Source organism: Podarcis cretensis (assembly GCF_951804945.1).
Source record: "Podarcis cretensis genome assembly, chromosome: 10".
NCBI lineage: Eukaryota > Metazoa > Chordata > Lepidosauria > Squamata > Lacertidae > Podarcis > Podarcis cretensis.
In genome coordinates, this window is record NC_137179.1 from 55,204,527 (window position 1) to 55,224,512 (window position 19,986).

At 40.9% G+C, this 19,986-nt stretch overlaps 1 long non-coding RNA gene across 1 annotated transcript; it reads left to right on the plus strand.

Annotated features, from left to right (window-relative positions):
- Positions 1–1,612: 1,612 nt before the first annotated feature.
- On the plus strand, positions 1,613–11,005 carry LOC307224872. Its single transcript, XR_013842771.1, has 5 exons — positions 1,613–1,707; positions 6,402–6,495; positions 8,571–8,671; positions 10,869–10,954; positions 11,002–11,005. It is a non-coding gene; the product is annotated as an uncharacterized lncRNA (long non-coding RNA).
- The last annotated feature ends 8,981 nt before the right edge of the window (positions 11,006–19,986 follow it).

The window sequence follows — 19,986 nt, forward strand, 5'->3', positions numbered from 1 at the left end:
CTTCCCAACTCCATCATTTGCAAAGTGGGTTTAGATATAAAAGTATTTCCGAAGTTTTTTTTATCTTTTCTGCCATGACTCCAGATAGTAGGCATGGGAGTCTAATGTGCATTGTTCAAAGTAAACATAAACAGGAGTGGCAGCCAGTGGCATAGCGTGGGGGGTGCAGGGGGGGCCGGCCGCACCGGGCGCAACATCTGGGGGTTAGGGTTAGGGGTAGGGTTAGGGGGCGCAAATCCACGGGTTAGGGGGCGCAAATTACTTGCCTTGCCCCGGGTGCTGACAACCCACACTACACCACTGGTGGCAGCAAGATAATGCTTTCTGGAAGGGACGTGCGGGGGAAGATTTCTGGAAGTAATGGGACATGGGTTACTTCCACGTTCGTATCCAAAGATTGCAAGAGCTTGTTTAATAATAATAATAATAATAATAAATTTTATTTATATCCCGCCCTCCCCAGCCGAAGCCAGGCCCAGGGCGGCTAACAACAATCAAACAATCAAACAATCATATAATCGCACATTCTAAAAATATTTCATTATAAAAATCAATTAAAATCAAATTAATGGCAACTGATTAAGCAAGATTCTGTGCAGGTTGCCAGAGGAGGGAGTCAGGCTGCGCCCTGACCAAAGGCCTGGTGGAACAACTCTGTCTTGCAGGCCCTGCGGAAGGATGTCAGGTCCCGCAGGGCCCTAGTCTCTTGTGACAGAGCGTTCCACCAGATTGGAGCCGCAGCCGAGAAGGCCCTGGCTCTAGTTGAGGCCCGTATTCTAGTTAGAATGCTTTCCTCTGTCCACAAAACTTCCCTGTAACTTACAGTATAAAATCTGTGTTATAATATTTTAGGACACCTCTGGACATTGTTTTTTATTGTCCATTTATGGTGACTAGTGCTCATGGTGGTGTTGGGGCAGTTATCGGCAATCCTGCTTTCAAAACTGCGCCTGCAAAAGTTTCAAGGATTGATATGCCGCTCTACTTCCGGTTGATACATATCCCATAGTTTCCTGCAGCAATCCTGTAACTTTCTATCACAGACATTCCAGGGTTTGGTTTTGCCCCACTTTTCTTGCACTACGTTGCAAGACAGACCCTCCAGTCAGCATTAACACAATATCATTGGGGAAGTGTTACGAAACAACTTATAGAGCAGAATGGTGTGTGGACAGCCCAATATATATCCACCAGTAACAAACATTACTCTGTCAATGACATGTTGCAAAATGAACATTTTTTATTACAAAAATTACATCTAGTCTGGTGGGAACCCAGTAGATATTTAAGTCTCACTGTTGTTGCTCAGAATGAATCTAAGGAGCAGCGTGGACCTCACCCAAGTGGTGACTGTAACAGAAAAAAAGGGAGGGACATGTACTAGCTGCCTGCCACTGCCAGGAAGGAAAGAATGATGTACTTAGTGTGTGCAGTTGATGTGTAGCCACACTTCTCTTGTTCTGGAAACCACTGGAGGTTATGATAATCTGCTGACAATGTTCCTGGTTTCATTCCAATGGTCATATATGGTCAAGAACTAAGTCTCTGCATTCTTCACCGCAGTGCATTATGATGTCAAGATGATTTCCTGAATCTTCCCAAATGTGTAGGTTTGGATCTAGACTTGGTAAGTTGGGCTTAGTTCCAGGTGAAAGCAGATGTAAGCTGCCCAAAGAATTTTGTTGTACGGGGCAGCAGGCAAATGCTGTAAGTAAATAAATACACGAGACTTATGTCGTGACTAACTTGCCAATGGGGACCAAGTTTAATGAACATTCTGGATCCAATCCATTGAAAAGTCAGAGTTGAGGTGTGACGACTAAGGGACGGTCTTTGCATGTCCTCTCAAGTCACTGTTCATTCTTGATGCAGGCATGGAATGATGAAGAGAAACCAGTTGACTGACTGTGGATCGTACCTGCTGAAATACAATGTTTGAAAACGAGATATTTTAAAAAATAATTTAAGTGGATTCAGACTTATGAAGACCTTCTAATTCACAAATCATCAATAAAGCAGCATGTTAAACTTACGCTGTGATATCTTTCACTCTGGGTAAGAGCCAGCAACATGCCAGGGGATGCAATGGGACTCCCCTGCAGCCCTTGTGCCCCCAATCTGCTTCAGAGGGTCCCGCAACTCTGCAGAGGTGATAATAATAATAATAATAATAATAATAATAATAATAATAATAATAATTTATTTATTTATACCCCGCCAATCTGGCTGGGTTTCCCCAGCCACTCTGGGCGGCTCCCAAAAGAATATTAAAAATGTGATAAAAGATCAAACATTAAAAACTTCCCTAAACAGGGCTGCCTTCAGATGTCTTCTAAAAGTCAGATAGTTGTTTATTTCCTTGACATCTGATGGGAGGGCGTTCCACAGGGCAGGCGCCACTACCGAGAAGGCCCTCTGCCTGGCTCCCTGTAATTCACTTCTTGCAGTGAGGGAACTGCCAGAAGGCCCTAGGAAATTTGAGCAGGGGGCTGCAGGCAAGGAGAGGAAGCCCTATTTGCACAAGTAGGGTGCCAAAAATATTGGTTATCACCCCACGTCTTTATTTAACAGGTGGCAGCTTCCTTATCACCCCTGATTTCAGGGCATAATGAAAGAAAGAGAGCCGAGATAAAGTGAAAGACAAGGCAGCTAATGGCAGTATCATGTAAATAAACTGTCCATTTCAGAAGGGAGCAAAACCACACAAGGTTGCTGTTACTTTTGTGCATCTTTATGGGGGTCGTGCCCAATTTATTCCGCATGTCAGCACTTGTGTGTGTGATATAGATATACACACATACACACAACACCATCCTAGTTTTGGTCACTCATTAAATACCGTGCTCCTCTTGCTTTATCAGTGATATATTAAACTGTCTGCTTTTCACTTCAGCAATGTATTGTCTCTTCACAATTGATATAAATGTTACTGATGGACCTTGACTTTCCAGCTCCTGAGATGGATGTCATATAAATGAGAATGCTTGGGAAATTTGGTGCTGACACAGAATGGTATGATTAGGTGCATAATGTGGGCATCACAATTTGCAATGCATCCTACAGAGAAATAGCAGAGTTCCATGATTTAACAAGGATTGTGGAAATATGCAGCCCTCAACACCATTTATGAATTAATCAGGTGCACAAGCACCTCTTATGAGGACTTCATGCTGAGTAAGGAAGTCGCCTAGGGACATAATACTAAAAGACCCCTACAAAACTCATTAATAGAAACTACATCTCCTTATTTTTAATTTAAATATATAATAGAAAAAGAAACAAGTTATCACTGGTTATCGCTGGATTGGAATTAGAAAATCATATAATGCAAAAATTACAAAAGTTTTAAGGGGGGGAACCTTGAATAAATACATATTTTAAGGGTACACCACACCAATTCCACCATGGAAATGTCAAAAAGTTATATTTGTTCAATGATGAAAATATCGTTGCTGTGCTGGGCACTTATTTTGATTATAAAAGCCTTCAATTTATTGCCATCGTAGGTGCAGGCATTTTGTAGTAGGCACAATTCACCTAGGTGAAATTTAAATAACCATTAAATACAATAAATGGCTGTGCCCAAGTATTACTGTCTTTGGAAACTGGAGGTGAGAGAGGGGAAGAGGTAAAATGTTTAGTATAACCTTTTGGTGCTAGCCTCAAAGCAGCGAAAGTTGTGTGAAGTCACTATATTTTTACGTAGCTATTAAGGAAGTACGTTTAAATGCTACCAGGCAGTTCAGATAATATAAAATTTCCAATACTGCCTTCGACTCGAGTCAAGGGTACACTTTAAGAGTTATTAGCACCCAGCAAAGTGTGTTAAGTCTGACATTCATGATGTCTCAGTTATTAAATAGATACCAGTACACGTACTGATTTTCTTATAAAACTTAATAATGATAATGACCTTTCCGTTTAGAATCAGGCTTTCAGCGCGGAAAACACTGACAGATTTATAGAATTTAATGCTAGACACAAACTGCAGATCATTGTCAGGTTTTCCCATATAGAGAATTTGAAATGTATTTTTCACTCTTGGTCTTGAACATTTCATGTGTCATAATGACCATCAAATGTATATATTTCTATGCATAGCTAGCATAATCGACGTTACACTCAATTTATCATTTGATTTATTGCCCCTCTGCACCACTGCATTATTCCACTGAGATTATCCGCACACTATAATGCCTCTTAATAGAAAAGATGAGGTGATTCTGTCAGAGAATCGACTGCCATTACTAAACAATTAGAGATGTTTTGGTTTATGTCCTGTGCTCCTCAGATAAATTTGCTGTAATACATACCATAGCAATGGGGGACATAGGAGATGTCCCTGTAACACTCATTTCCCCTCCACCACAAGAACCTGGTGTGGAGAATTTTTCTCTCAAGGCCTAAATTGAGAGATTGTTGTGACTCAGCACATGAGCTAATATACTGGCACATAAGTATGTGCCATCAGATTCTAGCTATCTAATAAGCCAGGATGGTGCTCTATTTTTTTTTATTTGTTTAAACAATTTATATACCACTTAACTACAATGGTCTTTGAACAGTGTATAAGACATAAAATAGAGAAATGATAAAAATTGGATAAAATGGGGAAAAAACAAAACACCAAACAGATTTCAATTAAAATGCCTGCTGGAATAACAACAACAACAACAACAAAAAAAAGGTCTTCAGTAGGCGCCAAAAGTTCAAGGGGTTTGTCTAACCTCAGCCATGAGGCGTTCTATAGAATTTGACTCACAATACTGAATGCATGGGTCTTAGTGGATATGAGCCACGTATCTGACTTATGGTGGACCACTAAGTGTGACTCCCCCAAAAATCTCAGTGACTGAGCAGGGATATAAGGATTATATAATTCTATAGACCAATTTATCATATAAACGAAACATATTATGAGAAATTAAAGTCCAGCAGGTTGTCCTTGTTGTTAAAGGCCTTGTAAAATAAAACAAGAACATTGGACTAGGCATGATATCATATGGGTAGCTGGTGTGAGCTTTTGAGAACTGGAGTTATGTGCTAGGCAGTGATGGATTAATGCCCATTGACATCAGTTCCGCAAAGGATACCAGGCAGAAATGATCTGGACCAGTTAGACTCCACTGCTTATTCAATTGGCACAAAAGAAATATGGTGCAAACCTATGCACTGCTTTCTTAGTAATATACACCTGTGTAGTGATAAATTCTGCTGTGTGGAAGCTCATTGTGACAACACTCACAGTCACGTCCAACCTGGAAGAGTCCATAGTCATACCTCTAAGAAGAGTCTAAAATGTACAGAGCTGTGATTATTTATATATATTTCTCACCCAAGGAGCAACAATGCATAATGCCAATCTTATGAGGTCAGCAGAAATTAATAAAATATTATTTTAACAACAACAACAATCACCACCACCAACATCGTACACCACCAATCTGACTGGGTTGCCACAGCCACTCTGGGTGGCTTCCAACATACCGTATTTTTCGCTCTATAAGACGCACCAGACCACAAGACGCACCTAGTTTTTGGAGGAGGAAAACAAGAAAAAAAAATATTCTGAATCTCAGAAGCCAGAACAGCAAGAGGGATTGCTGCACAGTGAAAACAGCAATCCCTCTTGCTGTTCTGGCTTCTGTGATAGCTGCGCAGCCTGCATTCGCTCCATAAGACGCACACACATTTCCCCTTACTTTTTAGGAGGGAAAAAGTGAGTTTTATAGAGCAAAAAATACGGTATACAAAAAGTTAATAAAACATTGGACATTCAAAACTTCCCTATAGAGTGTCTTCTAAAGGTTGCTTACCTCCTTGACATCTGATGGGAGGGCATTCCACATGCTAATCTGCACAAACAACAGTCAACCCCCAAAGCCCTTTAATCATCTCATTCACTTCCCAGAGCAAGAAGGGCCCATCAATCACCTTGATGCTCCAACAGATCAAAGTGGGGTAAAGGGGAAGGGGGGCAGCAGCATCAGTGGGAGATGCCAGTGAGTGGGGTCCTGAGTCATACACATTTACTGCCCCTGACCCTCCACTTCCTGGGGCCTTCACTGAAGTTTGCCTACTGGGTGAATCAGCTCTGGCAACACTATGCCAATCCTCAAAAGCACATTTAGCAACATGCTTAAATTCACAGATAGAGTGATATACTGAAACGAGTCCATGCATAACCTTTGCCATGTTCTCTGGCAAATGTACAGGCTTGGACTACAATGTCTCTCTGGAGGAGAACTGAGATGAGTGGGCTTATTGGTTCGCCTTCACAGTGACCGTCAAACTATATTTGTGGTAACAAAAGATTACTGTTTTTCTTTAGGAAAAAGAAACCCCGGTTAAGAAATAAGAAGTGTGCTATGAAATGTATTGCTTAAATTTTACTTTCCCAGAGCAAAGTCTTCGTGTTACTAATGAGCCAGTATGCAGGAGATCATGAAATAACACTGTGCTGCTATTGGCTGCTGATGCCCCCAAAGGCTCGAAGTGAGTATGTTTCTCTGTTATGGTTTGGCCCAGGAAATGTTATGTGTCCACAAGTCTCCTTTCAAAATGGCCACATCAGCTCAAAACCTTTCAAAAAACTCCTTGATGGGCTATGTTTACATAATTACATAAAACAATGTAGTGCTGAAGATCTGGAGGCACAACCTTTTATACTAACATCATGACTGTAAGAAGCAAAGAACAGTAAATACTTGGGTTTCAACGAACTGGAGAATGTAAAAATAGTGAACATATTATGTTTGAGAGGAGCCAGTTTTTCTTGGGCTTTGCAGAGAACTTATGAGTTCTCTTGTTACAGACACTCGGAACTGCTAACTACCAAGAGGCAATGTGGTTTTCACTGTGTTGCATACTATCGAAAAATGAACCCTCTCCTTTAACTATTCTTACTTTTATATTCCTGTGGCTGAAAGTCAAACATAAGAAATACCAGATCAGGATTAACTGTGCCTTGAAATTAATGAGTGAACCTATTTACAGTGTGGATATTCAGGCAGAAGATGTACCTTAGCCTAGCTGGTAAATATCCAGCACCCTAGACAGCGGAAACTATAGGAGGTCGAAATGCAGCTGGGCTGGCTTAACACATTCAGAAGTACATGGAGTTATGAATGTTGCCATCCAGATAATATTCCCTTCCCATAAGACCATTGAGCCTGGAGACTAAAATTATCTAATTGCACCTTTGACCCGGATTCAGCAAGAGCAATCTGCACACTGAAGTAGACCTCCGATAATAGATCTCAGGGATGGGTCATTCTATATGCAAACAGTTGCCTCAGGTTGTTCTCCGTTCCACATGCAGCCCCCAAAAGAATTGCTGAGGGAGAGCCCTACCTATGGGCCTCCCCTCTGCCTGTGTCTGTCAAACAATTGGATGGGCACTATCAAAGATGGCAGCATCAATATCTCTTTAGCTGTGAGCAACTTGTGTGTAACAGTATATCACAGGTCGACAAATTTCTTTATATGTATTTTTAGGCTATCTAAATGGCGTATACACACACACACACACACACAGAGAGAGAGAGAGAGAGAGAGAGAGAGAGAGAGAGAGAACTTTCCCCCCGCTGGAACTCGCCAGAACTCAGTTCCAGCACCTCTCAGTTGGGCGCCATTGCCATTATAAGGGAGGCATTCATGGTGAGTTCCGGCACCTCTTTTTCTAGAAAAATACTACACGTGTGTGTGTGTGTGTGTGTGTGTGTGTGTGTGTCTAATTGCATAAAATAGGAAAGAAAAGACAAACATATCACAATATGTGTGTTAAAATAACGAAACAAATAATGACACACAAACAAGTAATGGCATTTGTTTAGGACAACATCATGTCCCCACTGGAGATTATCCTTGGGAAAGCTCTAGAGCTCAGTGGCAGAGCATGCAGCAGGCTGCAGGTTCAACTCCCATCATCTCCAGGTAGGGCTGAGAGAGACCCCTTTCTGAAATCCTGGAGAGCAACCACCAATCAGCATAGCCAGAACTGAACTAGATGGACCAATGGTCTGGCTCAGTACAGTGGTACCTCAGGTTACATATGCTTCAGGTTACATATGCTTCAGGTTACAGACTCCGCTAACCCAGAAATAGTGCTTCAGGTTAAGAACTTTGCTTTAGGATGAGAACAGAAATCGTGCTCCGGCGGTGCGGCGGCAGCAGGAAACCCCATTAGCTAAAGTGGTGCTTCAGGTTAAGAACAGTTTCAGGTTAAGAATGGACCTCCGGAATGAATTAAGTACTTAACCCGAGGTACCACTGTATGAGGTAATTTCCTGTGACAATCTGTCAATCCAGGATGCATCAGATGTGCTAACCTTGAAATTCAAGTGCCCTGTTTATCTTTGCAGCAACGCTTACTGGTGTTCACATGTATCATGTGACAACTCACTACAAATTTCATGGATGGGGAAGGTGTGTAACACCAAGGAGAATGAATAATCAAAGCACCAACTTATAATTATATTTGTTAAAATAAATTAAAGTGACAGAAAACAGTTTAGTAGTTTAAGAGTTAGAGGAATAACTGAACACCTGTAAATTTCTTCAAATTAAAGGGAACTATTGTACTTTCAAGTCATCCCCTCGTGCTCAGTCATTGAAGAACACAGAGTTGCGCATAGATCAGAGGACCACAGTTCTAGCTCAGCACAACAAGGTGAGCGAAACGCTACCTGCCTGCCTTTTGTTAGTTCATGTCACAACCTTAAGATTACTTTCTGATGATGAACTGCTGCCGGGGCATTGAAGCTGCTGTTTGAAAGAGCTTTAAGATTGTGAAAGCCCAGAGCCCAATTGCCTTATCCAGCATTAACAAACTATTTTGAAGGGTGGGTGGAAAGGCACGAACCTGTTCACATGAGATCTCATAGCTGATCAAATCCAAATGTATTGGGCAGCTAATTTAATTTCCAGAGGGCATGACAGAATGCCCCATTGACAAGAGAGCCTCTCGCCTCCTACTGACTCTGTCTTTCATGGATGTTTCATTTATCAGCATCCTCAAGCAGCTAAAAATGAGAAGAAACTGAAAGACAAAATTGAAGAGAGTTGCCCTACTATGTGACTGGTTTCTTGAAGTCATTCTCCAAAGCCACCACCTGGCTGCTTCCAAGTCTGCCTACCCATTGCCCTTGACAATGTGCTCTTGATGCTTTCAGCTGCATCGATACCCTGAAAGCCAAACTAGATGCGATGTTAATTGTGAGAATGCAAGACATTTTTTTTCTGTTATGAAAACAAAAAGCACTGGCAAAGCCTGATCGGAGTCAATGGGAGGTTCCCTTGAAATATAAACAGTAGCTTTGAAGAGGTGATTTTTATCAAGGCTATGAAAGGGAGACAGAGTTAAATTTCTCTCCCCTTCCCTAGCCAATAGTCCCAAGACTGCTCAGGCTTACCCACAAAGGCCATTTACACAGATAGTTCGGGAGCTGGATAATTCCATACCCTCCACATTTCTCCAGTGAAAATAGGGACATCCTAAGGAAAAGCGTGACATTCCATGATCAAAACAGAAACTGGAATGGCTTCTCTAAATCAGGGACGTCCCTGGAAAATAGGAACATTTGGAGGGTATGAAATGGGCCACAAAGAGAGCTCAGAGCAGGCCTTGCAAGAACCATCCCCTTCTAGGGCAATATTTTCCTGACAAAAGTTGCTCCAGCTGGTCATCCCCATTTTTAAAAAAATTCTCTTCTCTTAAATTCAAGCAATCAAATGTAATGTTTCGATCACAAAATTCATTATTTCCCCCTTCTATTTAGGTTCAAATAAACTGAACTCTGGGATATTTGTTTATATCCCATGTAATGGAGCATTTTAGTTCATGGCCTAGGATGCAATGAACTGCTATTAAATATGTAAGAGAGGGGAGGGAAACACTGCTAAATATTGAAACTTTTAATTGAAACTGATAGCTGATATTTTTACAGTCTCACAATCCCACTGTCATAAATGCAGTTTCAGTGCGGGATCCATTCCCTGATTTAATTGGCATTATCTGCTAATGCCAAGGCAGAGCAGCATATTTTAAAATGTTGAGATGGATCGACAAGGAGACAGATATATACAGAGGTGGACAAGATGAAAAGAGAAAACAGGATACTGATTGCACAGACTAAAGTCTGATTTCCAGTTATTTCCCAGAGCCAGGCTGTGCATAATCTGAAACAGTTGCCCTTAAAATTACAGGAGACAACTGCTAAATAAATAAAGGGCCATAAAATAACATAAAATAGAGCATCACTGTTGGATGGAATAAAATATCAATTTGCCATGTGTTATTAATGCCGACATTTGAATAGATTCCATATGATAATTCCTTCAGTTTAGTTTAACAAGAGCAAAGATTAGAGGCTTTTCTAAAATCATCATGAAGTTCATGCTGTTTTTTTAGGAGCCAAAATATAGCGCTGAGTTGTGAGCCAATTTAGCTCTGTACTTGAGAACAAAGAGTAATTTTTTTCCGCTCAGCGCTTCTCAGTGGATATGTAGATGAGCTGTGAGATGCTGCCTGCCTGAAATATTCAGAAGTGGATTCCCAAACAGAATAAAAACTGTAATGTAGAACATATCATAGCTTCCCACCCCCCTTTGACTAATTTCTAGCTCTGGGCTTTATTCTTTACAACATTGCTTCTATGACTGCTGGCTTGTGGAACCTTTCTGGGCCCGGTTGGCTTCTCAGCTGCATAAGGCATACTCCAGTCTCTTAACCATAAGAAGAAAGAATTGCCTGCAGCTCAGCCTAGTCTGAGTGGCACATATGGCAATTGATTAACTACATGCGCTATCAGAGAATTTCAGCTACATTTGCCTGTTCGTTAATTATCTTTTCTCTTAACTTCCGATAGTCAAATGCTCAAATGGAGTTCCGGATCTACTTCGGTGTCGAAACTGGTGTTGGAATGCATGCCCTTTTTAAGCTAAAGGGAATACAGTGGTGCCCCGCAAGACGAACGCCTCGCAAGACGGAAAACCCGCTAGATGAAAGGGTTTTCCGTTTTGGAGGTGCTTCGCAAAACGAATTTCCCTATGGGCTTGCTTCGCAAGACGAAAATGTCTTGTGAGTTCCTGCGGGTTTCCCCCCCTCCCCCCCCTTTTCCTAAGGCACTAAGCCGCTTATTAGCTGATCTGCTGATAAGCCGCTTAACAGCTGATCGCTAAAAGCCGCTAAACCGCTAATAGCGCTAATCCGCTAAGCTGTCAATGGGCTTGCTTCGCAAGACAAAAAAAAAAACGCTATACGAAGAGCCTCACGGAACGGATTAATTTCGTCTTGCGAGGCACCACTGTACACAAAGGGTTGGAAGGCCACCCTACTAGCATCCTCATGTCAAGGTACTTTTCTTGGGTTCCCCCCCCCAAGTATAGATTGTGGCAACCTATTACATGGGCAGAAGAGTGTAGACTTTATGCAGTAATGTGGCTAATCCATGCACAACTGTTAATTGTCAAATCATTTATTCAGGTACTCAGAGAAGTCTAGGACACTCAGTAAGGACTTGTTCCTCCTCTCCTTCCTTTAATGTAACTTAATGTACAATCATTGTGTTTTAATAATCTGTTGGAAGCCGCACAGAGTGGCTGGGGAAACCCAGCCAGATGGGCGGGGTATAAATAATAAATTGCTATTATTATTATTATTATTAGTAGTAGTAGTAGTAAGGTAAAGGTGAAGGGACTCCTGACCTTTAGGTCCAGTTGTGACCGACTCTGGGGTTGTGGCGCTCATCTAGCTTTATTGGCTGAGGGAGCCGGCGTACAGCTTCTGGCCAGCATGTGGCCAGCATGACTAAACTGCTTCTGGCGAACCAGAGCACCACACGGAAACATTGTTTACCTTCCTGCTGGAGCGGTACCTATTTATCTACTTGCACTTTGATGTGCTTTCAAACTGCTAGGTTGGCAGGAGCAGGGACCGAGCAATGGGAGCTCACCCCGTTGCGGGGATTCGAACCACTGTCCTTCTGTTTTTTGTTTTTTTATATAAATATTTTTATTAATTTTCATTTGCCACATACATAACAAAAACATAGATCTCGACATAAACATTAAAAAAAGTGAATTAGAAAAAAAAGGTACACTTACACATAAAACACGAAAAAAAGAATTAATAAAGGGCAGAAAAGAGAAACAAAAGGAAAAACATTGAACATTTACATTACAGTATACATTTCAGATACACATACTGACTTCCTTCCCTTCTGGTTTCGGGTTTCTTAGATTAAAGGCTTCACTTTCTGCAGCTGGTATTGGTTACTAGTTTATACATCGTAAGTTTTATAACATACCTACTATAGTTGGTAAGTTTCTATAGTTTCCATCAATATAGACCATAAATTTATTCCAATCTCCAATAAACTTTGTATTTTTTTGATTTCTGACCCTTTGCGTCATTCTTGCCAATTCAACAAATTCAAATAATTTTGACTGCCAATCCCTCACTGTTGGTAATTTTGTGCTTTTCCAGTTTTGTGCGATTAATATTCTGGCCGCTGCTGTCGAATATTGGAATAGAATTCTATCTTCTTTCTTAATTTCTTCTCCAATGATTCCTAATAGAAAAGCCTCTGGCTTTTTAAGGAATGTGTACTTAAATATTTTTTTTAATTCATTATAAATCAGATTCCAAAATTTCTTCACTTCCTCACATGTCCACCACATATGTAGGAAGCTACCTTCTTCTATTTTGCATTTCCAGCAGGCCTTATTTCCTGTCTTATACATCTTATTTAATTTTACTCTTGGGAGTACATTCATTTTTATTGCCTCCATCCTACCTATCCACGACAGTTTAATTCTGTTCCAAATATCAAAATCTTTTTTTATCTCCTTCCACGTTGTCGAGTAATTATCTTGAATTAAATTTATGTTTTTTGATGTGAGCCATATTCCCAGATACTTTATTTTCTTAGCCACCTTGATTCCATGTTGTCTTTCTAATTTTTCTCTTTCATCTTTTCCCAGATTCTTAGTCAACATTTTTGTCTTTGATTTGTTCAATTTAAAACCGGATAGCTTGCCGTATTCTTCTAATATCTCCAGCGCTTTACTAATACTCTTTTGTGGCTCTTCCAGAGATAGCATCAGGTCATCTGCATACGCTTTTAGCTTGTATTCCTTTATTCCTGCTTTAATCCCTTGGATCTCTGGAGTTGTTCTTATTTTATTCGCTATCACTTCTAATACCATGATAAATAAATAAATTTATTTATCACGAACCACTGTCCTTCTGATTGGCAAGTCCTAGGCTCTGTGGTTTAACCCACAGCGCCAACCATGTCCCTTTATTATTATTAGTAGTAGTAGTCTACAAAGGGTTCAAGGCCATCTCTATCCCAAAACTGTGACAGAAACCAGACTGATATGGATCCAGTTGATCAGTTTCATCCAAAAGTGCCTGGCTATCACTCAGAAATGGCAAATTAGAGACTGGCCTTTAGTTGCCAGTTTCAGCAGAGTCCAATGATGGTCTTTTAAGCAACGGATTGACCACTGTCTCTTTCAAGGCAGCTCGAAGGCACCTCTCTATCAATGAGGCCCTAGCCACCATATTGGCTTGGCTATAAAAAAGTAGGCTCATATCAGCTATGAAGTGCAATGGTCAAGCAGCCTAGTCATGGCACTCACCTTGTCGTTTAGGAGGTCAACTGAAGAAACTACCTGCAAAGTGCTTTGCAAAGAAGTCACAGTGATCCGCAGATGGCTCCATATGTTTTGTAAATTATGACTGCGAAAGTCCCTTAATCCATCAGCAATATGCAGAGGAAATGTTGGTGGAGAGGCAGAATTTCTTGCGGGCTTTCAAATAGGGTCTAAGTCATGCTTGGTGAGATTTGGTCAGATTTCTCACAGATTTTCCACCTAGTCATCATTCTAACAGCTTCATTTCCAGCAATTTCCCTGAAAACGCAGGACTATGCTCAACCCAGGACTAAATTCTGCATTCTTTATGACTTTTGGGTACCAGCCTACCATTAAACAATAATTGTCATAGGTCAGGTGGCAAGCTGAGGCAGCCTCCAAAACCCTCATGGCTGAGGATTATCAGGAAAGGAATAATCACTACTTGCTTTACTCTTCTTAATGGTCCATCTATACCCAAATGCCATATCTATCAAGTTGCCACCAACGTACCATCTTATTGGGAGGTCCACTCCATACAATATAGGAACTGGGCCTTAAGGGTGGTAAGCCCTTCTCTTTGGCACTCCCTCCTGGTACATATCAGACAGGCCCTGCCTCTTTTGTCCAAGACCTTGCTTTTTCAACAAGCCTTTTAAGCGGAGACCTTTATCCCAGTCTATATTGGGCCACCAACTTTGAGATATTTGATGGGAAGCAATTAAACCACAGAGCCTAGGACTTGCTGATCAGAAGGTCGGCAGTTTGAATCCCTGCGATGGGGTGAGCTCCCGTTGCTCAGTCCCAGCTCCTGCCAACCTAGCAGTTTGAAAGCATGTCAAAGTGCAAGTAGATAAATAGGTACCGCTCTGGCGGGAAGGTATACGGCGTTTCTGTGCGCTGCTCTGGTTCGCCAGAAGCGGCTTAGTCATGCTGGCCACATGACCTGGAAGCTGTACGCCGGCTCCCTCGGCCAATAAAGCAAGATGAGCGCCGCAACCCCAGAGTTGGTCACGACTGGACCTAATGGTCAGGGGTCCCTTTACCTTTACCAATTCATAAATGGAAATAACTAAATAACTCCTGTACACTCTACCAAACCAGTTGCTTGCTTTGACACACCACTGCCCTGACCCAGCCTTCTGTTGCTCCACCAGGTACATAAATGGCCAACTCACCTGACTAAACACACCAAAGGTTTCTAAGCCTCTCTTCCCCCATCCACATCCTTACTATTTCACCAAAGGATGGACGGAAGACCACCCTAGTCTCGCTTTGGGAAGAAGAGGTAACAAAGCCCACTTGTTAAGCCCCTGCTTCTGTGACTGAGATGGGCTAGTCTGCTTGAGGAGGCTAGATAATAGCCCCCCCTCCTCACCAGCAGAACAGAATTCCTGACCTTCAGCCTTGCATCAACCCCTCTGGTAGATATTCCTCTGCACTGTCCTTTGGTCATGCCAAATAGAGCAGAGCAAGGTAGTGTTTTTGGTCAGAGGGGATGCAGAAAGGCAGAAGGTTAGCCTGCCAAAGAGGCTGTCAGCAGAGGTTCATCACTGATGGAGTCTGTGGTGCCAAAAGGTTGGAGATGTATACACCCACTCTTCTGAGAAGCCAAGGAACCAGGCCTCCTTTTCACCCAAGTCTCAAGCGCATGGCCTTACCCAGGGCCCAAAATCTCCTAGGGGATTATTGCGAGGGCACTGACACCGCAGATGCTCTGGCAGTGCCGTAATTTAGGATTAGGATGCTTCTTTCCACCTCGACTAGATTGGTTCCTTCTGTCCCAAAACGGAATAAGCTCATCTTAAATACCAAGCTCTTTCCTGACAGCTCACAAGCTGTGGGAGGGGGAAAGAAAGCAGCCTGCGTCGTTTTACCGATTGTTCATTTAGCTTCAAAAGGTGGATTTTCTAAACAGCATTTTCTACATTGTTTTTCCCCCCCTCCTGTTAATTCATTTTAATTCCATACTGCATTTTCCTGGTTTTAGGGCTGGGAGGTATACTGTACATGCACTGCATTTTGCAGGGTTTTAAAAGGCTGCTTTAATGAATTCTTAATTACATTATTCAAAAGATCCATTATTCAGTATTCATCTCACTTCTAAATGAAAGTCTTTACCTGACATATGAATGAAATGAGTCTAAATGCTTTGCATGCCACCTAGGGATTCATAATAGACTCCTTGCTGAATGGCAGCAGCAGGTCCCCCCCCTTTTTTCTGCTTTAAATTTACAGGGATTGTTTGTGGAGATGAACAGATATGAGCTACTCTGCCAGACCCTAAACTCTCTCCAGGCACATTCTAAACCTCTTAGTGCCTGGGAGATGAAGGTAACGCCCTAGTTATTGCAGTGGCAGGGCTGGAAGCCGAGAAGCTGATAAATGGGAGCAGATACCAAGATACCAATCTAACAGCACAATCTTATACATGTCTACTCAGAAGCAAAGATGAAGGAGAAATTAGAATTCGAATCGCACATAAAGACAGGCCTTCCCAAGTTGCACTTGCTGAACAAATACATAAACTGAAACACAGACATTGTTCAAAATCCGAATTTTGCAATGCGTTTCTCCAGCCAATCAGTGTTTGCAAAAATGTGTAGTCTAGGGTAAAGTGTGCATTAAAATTCTCAGATCAGTGAACTTTATACACAAAAATTCATTACATTGGGGGAAATTGCTTTGCAAAAATGTTTACATTAGACAAAATGGCATACAAAAATGTGAATATTTGGAGAAATTCGCCCTAAAATGATGATGAAATTTCAAGAGGGCCAAACAAATAAACTGATATGGAAATATGAATTAGAAATATGAGAAACCAAAATTGACAGATTAACACAATCCCTACTTAGAAGTAAATCCAACTGGGTTTGGTGGGGCTTAATCACAGGTAAGTGAGGAGAAGATAACAAAATGAATTTTGTGGCACCTTAAACAGATTAATATCAAACAGATTTATTGTTATACAAATCTGTGCTGTAGAATGTAGACGTTTGTGCCAAAAGAACATTACAATTCTAACCGTGCTTACTCTGAAGCAAGTATCACTGTGGCCTATCCCCAGGCAAATGTATAGAGAACTGAAGTCTATGTATCTACATACCTGACAGTAAATCCCACTGAACATGATGGGGCTAATTTTTGAGCAAATATGCATTGAATTGCACTGCCAACCTACTATTGGTCTTGCAAGGTACCACAGCTCTTCTTTGTGTTTGCAGCAGCAGACTTAGAATAGCCACCCCTTTAGAATTTGCATCCAGATGATTGTTTTACTGTGCAATAATAAAAGACACAGTTGTTGTAAATAGCCACATGTTCAAAGCATCTGTTGCAGGGAAATGACATTTCCCCAATACTGAGCCTGATAGAGAATAAAATCAACAATGATTTTAATTATGGAAAGAAACAGATGGAAAAATGCAGTATAGTCACAAGTGGAGCAAGTGTAATGTTTTAGATCAGCCTGACAATGTTGACTTTTCCATTCTGTCCACCATGATATTTAGTATGAAGCAGAAGAAAATGTAAATATTAATATATGGGGTCATCTATATTTTTAAAAAGGAGAGTACAGGAAGATTTCATGAGCGTTAAAAGTGAAATCATCTTCTTGCTTGTAAGGTGTATGACAGGGGTGGTCCAATGGGGGCGCAAACTGATAAAAATTGGGCAGGAGGTGTTGAGGCCACTTTGTGCCCATGTCTTAAGTGCAGCAAGGCTGAAGTCTCAATCTCCCAATGGATGAATTGCTAGCTATAGATGCCACCCACCTTAATAGACCTATTTAAGAACTGTAATCCACACAAGAGACTCAGTGTGTCATGGCTCCAATTATTATTTTCTTCAATTATTATTTCCTTTCTTTATTCCAGTTATTACTGTGATGAATTTCCCAAAGTCAAAGTACAGGTTTTATTATATGCTGATTCCTTTCCAAATATTTGCATTTAGTAAATGGACACTTTAAACAAGCGACAATTTGGGAGTCTGACATAAAATGTTGGACCCAATCATAACAGGTGGAGAGAGATTTTTATTTCATTTAAGAAGTGGCTTCTTCCGTGCCCCCTTTGTTAAAGTGAGGAATAGGTGTTGCCTATGTGATCCATACTACAATGATAGAGACTTAAAATGGTTTAATCGTCCTCCCTGAGGAACCTTGGAAATGGAACTTCTGTGCCTGAGGCCAAGTCAGATCAGATCCTGGCTTATTAACCTGGTTTGTTAACTGTCATTAAGCCAGAATTTTCTGCTTCAGATGTTTATGGATGAATATTGGCTTAATGTAAGCCAAGATTTCCACACCAAGACCAGTGTGCAACCAGAAAAGGGGAGGGGTTTATGAATCTCTGGGGAAATGACTGAGCATGGTGAGAATCTTGCCTTTGTGTGTCTAGATTCAGTAGAAGAAAAATGGTCCGTTTTCCAGTTCTTTCCTTTAAACACCATTGTATTTGGTTTGGGGTTCCTATTAGGTAGGATAGACATCATTGTCAGTGCCAACTATATAGAAACCAAGGAAAATAATGACTTATTTCTGTAAGTCAATTGTATCTAAGCCTTCTCTGTAGAATACAAATATAACAACATATAATAACACATTCCTTAACTTCCTTGGTACACCAGTAAGACTAAATGAGGACATCAGGAAGTTTAAAAGACCCATTTGATGTGATAACAGTGTCTTTATACTAATGTGGTGTCTAATTTCCTGTCTTTCCCTCTTAGAAAAAAAATTATTAAAATGTATAATCACTTCCTCTATATAACTGTCATTTGAGCTAAAAAAAAAAACCTTCATTTTTTTTAATGGTGCTGTCTTTTGTCATTACAACTGCAGGAATTTCAAACTAGTATTTGAAAAGATACAGCCATAGGTAGAATTTATCAACACAAAACTATACCTTACTCAAATCTCTGAGTGCTGTTTTCAATGGATTTTATCACTCAGGGGAAAGAAGTGTGATTATATAGATAAAGGATCCAAATGAATGCTCAATAAATAAATAAATGGTCTAATAATAGCCAAGAAATTCTGAACAATACTGCTCAAGGAGTAACAACTAAAGGATGATTCACAGGACTGAAAATTGTCCTTAACTGTGCAGGGAATTGAATGCCCATTTTAGCTGGCTGTGCTGTAAAGTGGGTGTCAGATTGCTGCATAATGCGGACAGAAGACTGTGGTGCTATCAGGGTCAAACTTTCTTTTTATATAATAATTTTTATTAGTTTTCAATTACAATCATAGCCACATTATAACAATGCCAAATTAGAATACAATTAATAATACCAATAATTGATATGACAAATTATATAATTTAGGTGGCCTCCCGCGTGATAGAATTGATAGTTTGACGATTTACAGGGTCAAACTTTCAGGCAGAAGCCCATGACCCTCCCACCCCCCCCCCCAATGTAGAAAGGCTGACTTACCACATTTTGAAGTAAGCAAAGCAATGTGCATTACAAACAAGAGAGGATCCATCCCTGTAAGATCATGGAGTTCATAGTCTGAAATTACCTAACAGCACTGCTGTCAGGATATTTTTTCAGCATGTATTTAGGAATGGTTAGGGTTAGGGTTGTTGTGTTGGGATGGTGGGGCTGATGGAGGTCAAGATGGGCAGTAGTGCATCTCCCCACCCTACTCCCCACTGGCCATATGAAGGTATGGAGCCATAGGTCAGCTGGCATGTGCTGCTATTTTAAAGCTTTAAACTTGGAGTTAACGATGGGTATAAAACTACACGCTCCAAATCACCTAACCTTCTTAGCTGCTTAAAAGAGTATATAATCTGCTCAAATATTATACAACCTTTGAAGTGAAACAGTGAAAATCATCCGTGCTACCAGTCTTCACTCTGCCTCAAGGTTTATTTGCCAGGACATTTGGGTCATAGATCTGTTGCTGTTGTTGTTGTTTTTCTTCCTGAATACTGAGCAGTGGATTATGCACCTGAGCTTTGCTCTAGCCAGGACTTCTGGAGCTTATAAATCTTGAATTCACTTTCAATTATTCTAGGGAGAGAACACACCTACAGTTGTCAACCTCATGGCACCTGGCTATTCAGAAGGCAATGCACCAATTTTCTTCTTTGTTTCTTCTTAAAATTTCATTCCAGACATTATACACATACATGTGCACACATATTTAGTGATTAACTGCATCCTGCCAAGATCCAAAACAAGCTTACCTAAGTTTCTACTATCTGTCTGTTTGTCTGTCTGTCTACCCATCCATGTCTTTTCATTCATGTAAAAGAGCAGGAATTGTTGGTACTCAAGAATTTCACTGGTACAGCACAGTAAGAGATAGAAACTCTTGTCCCTCCA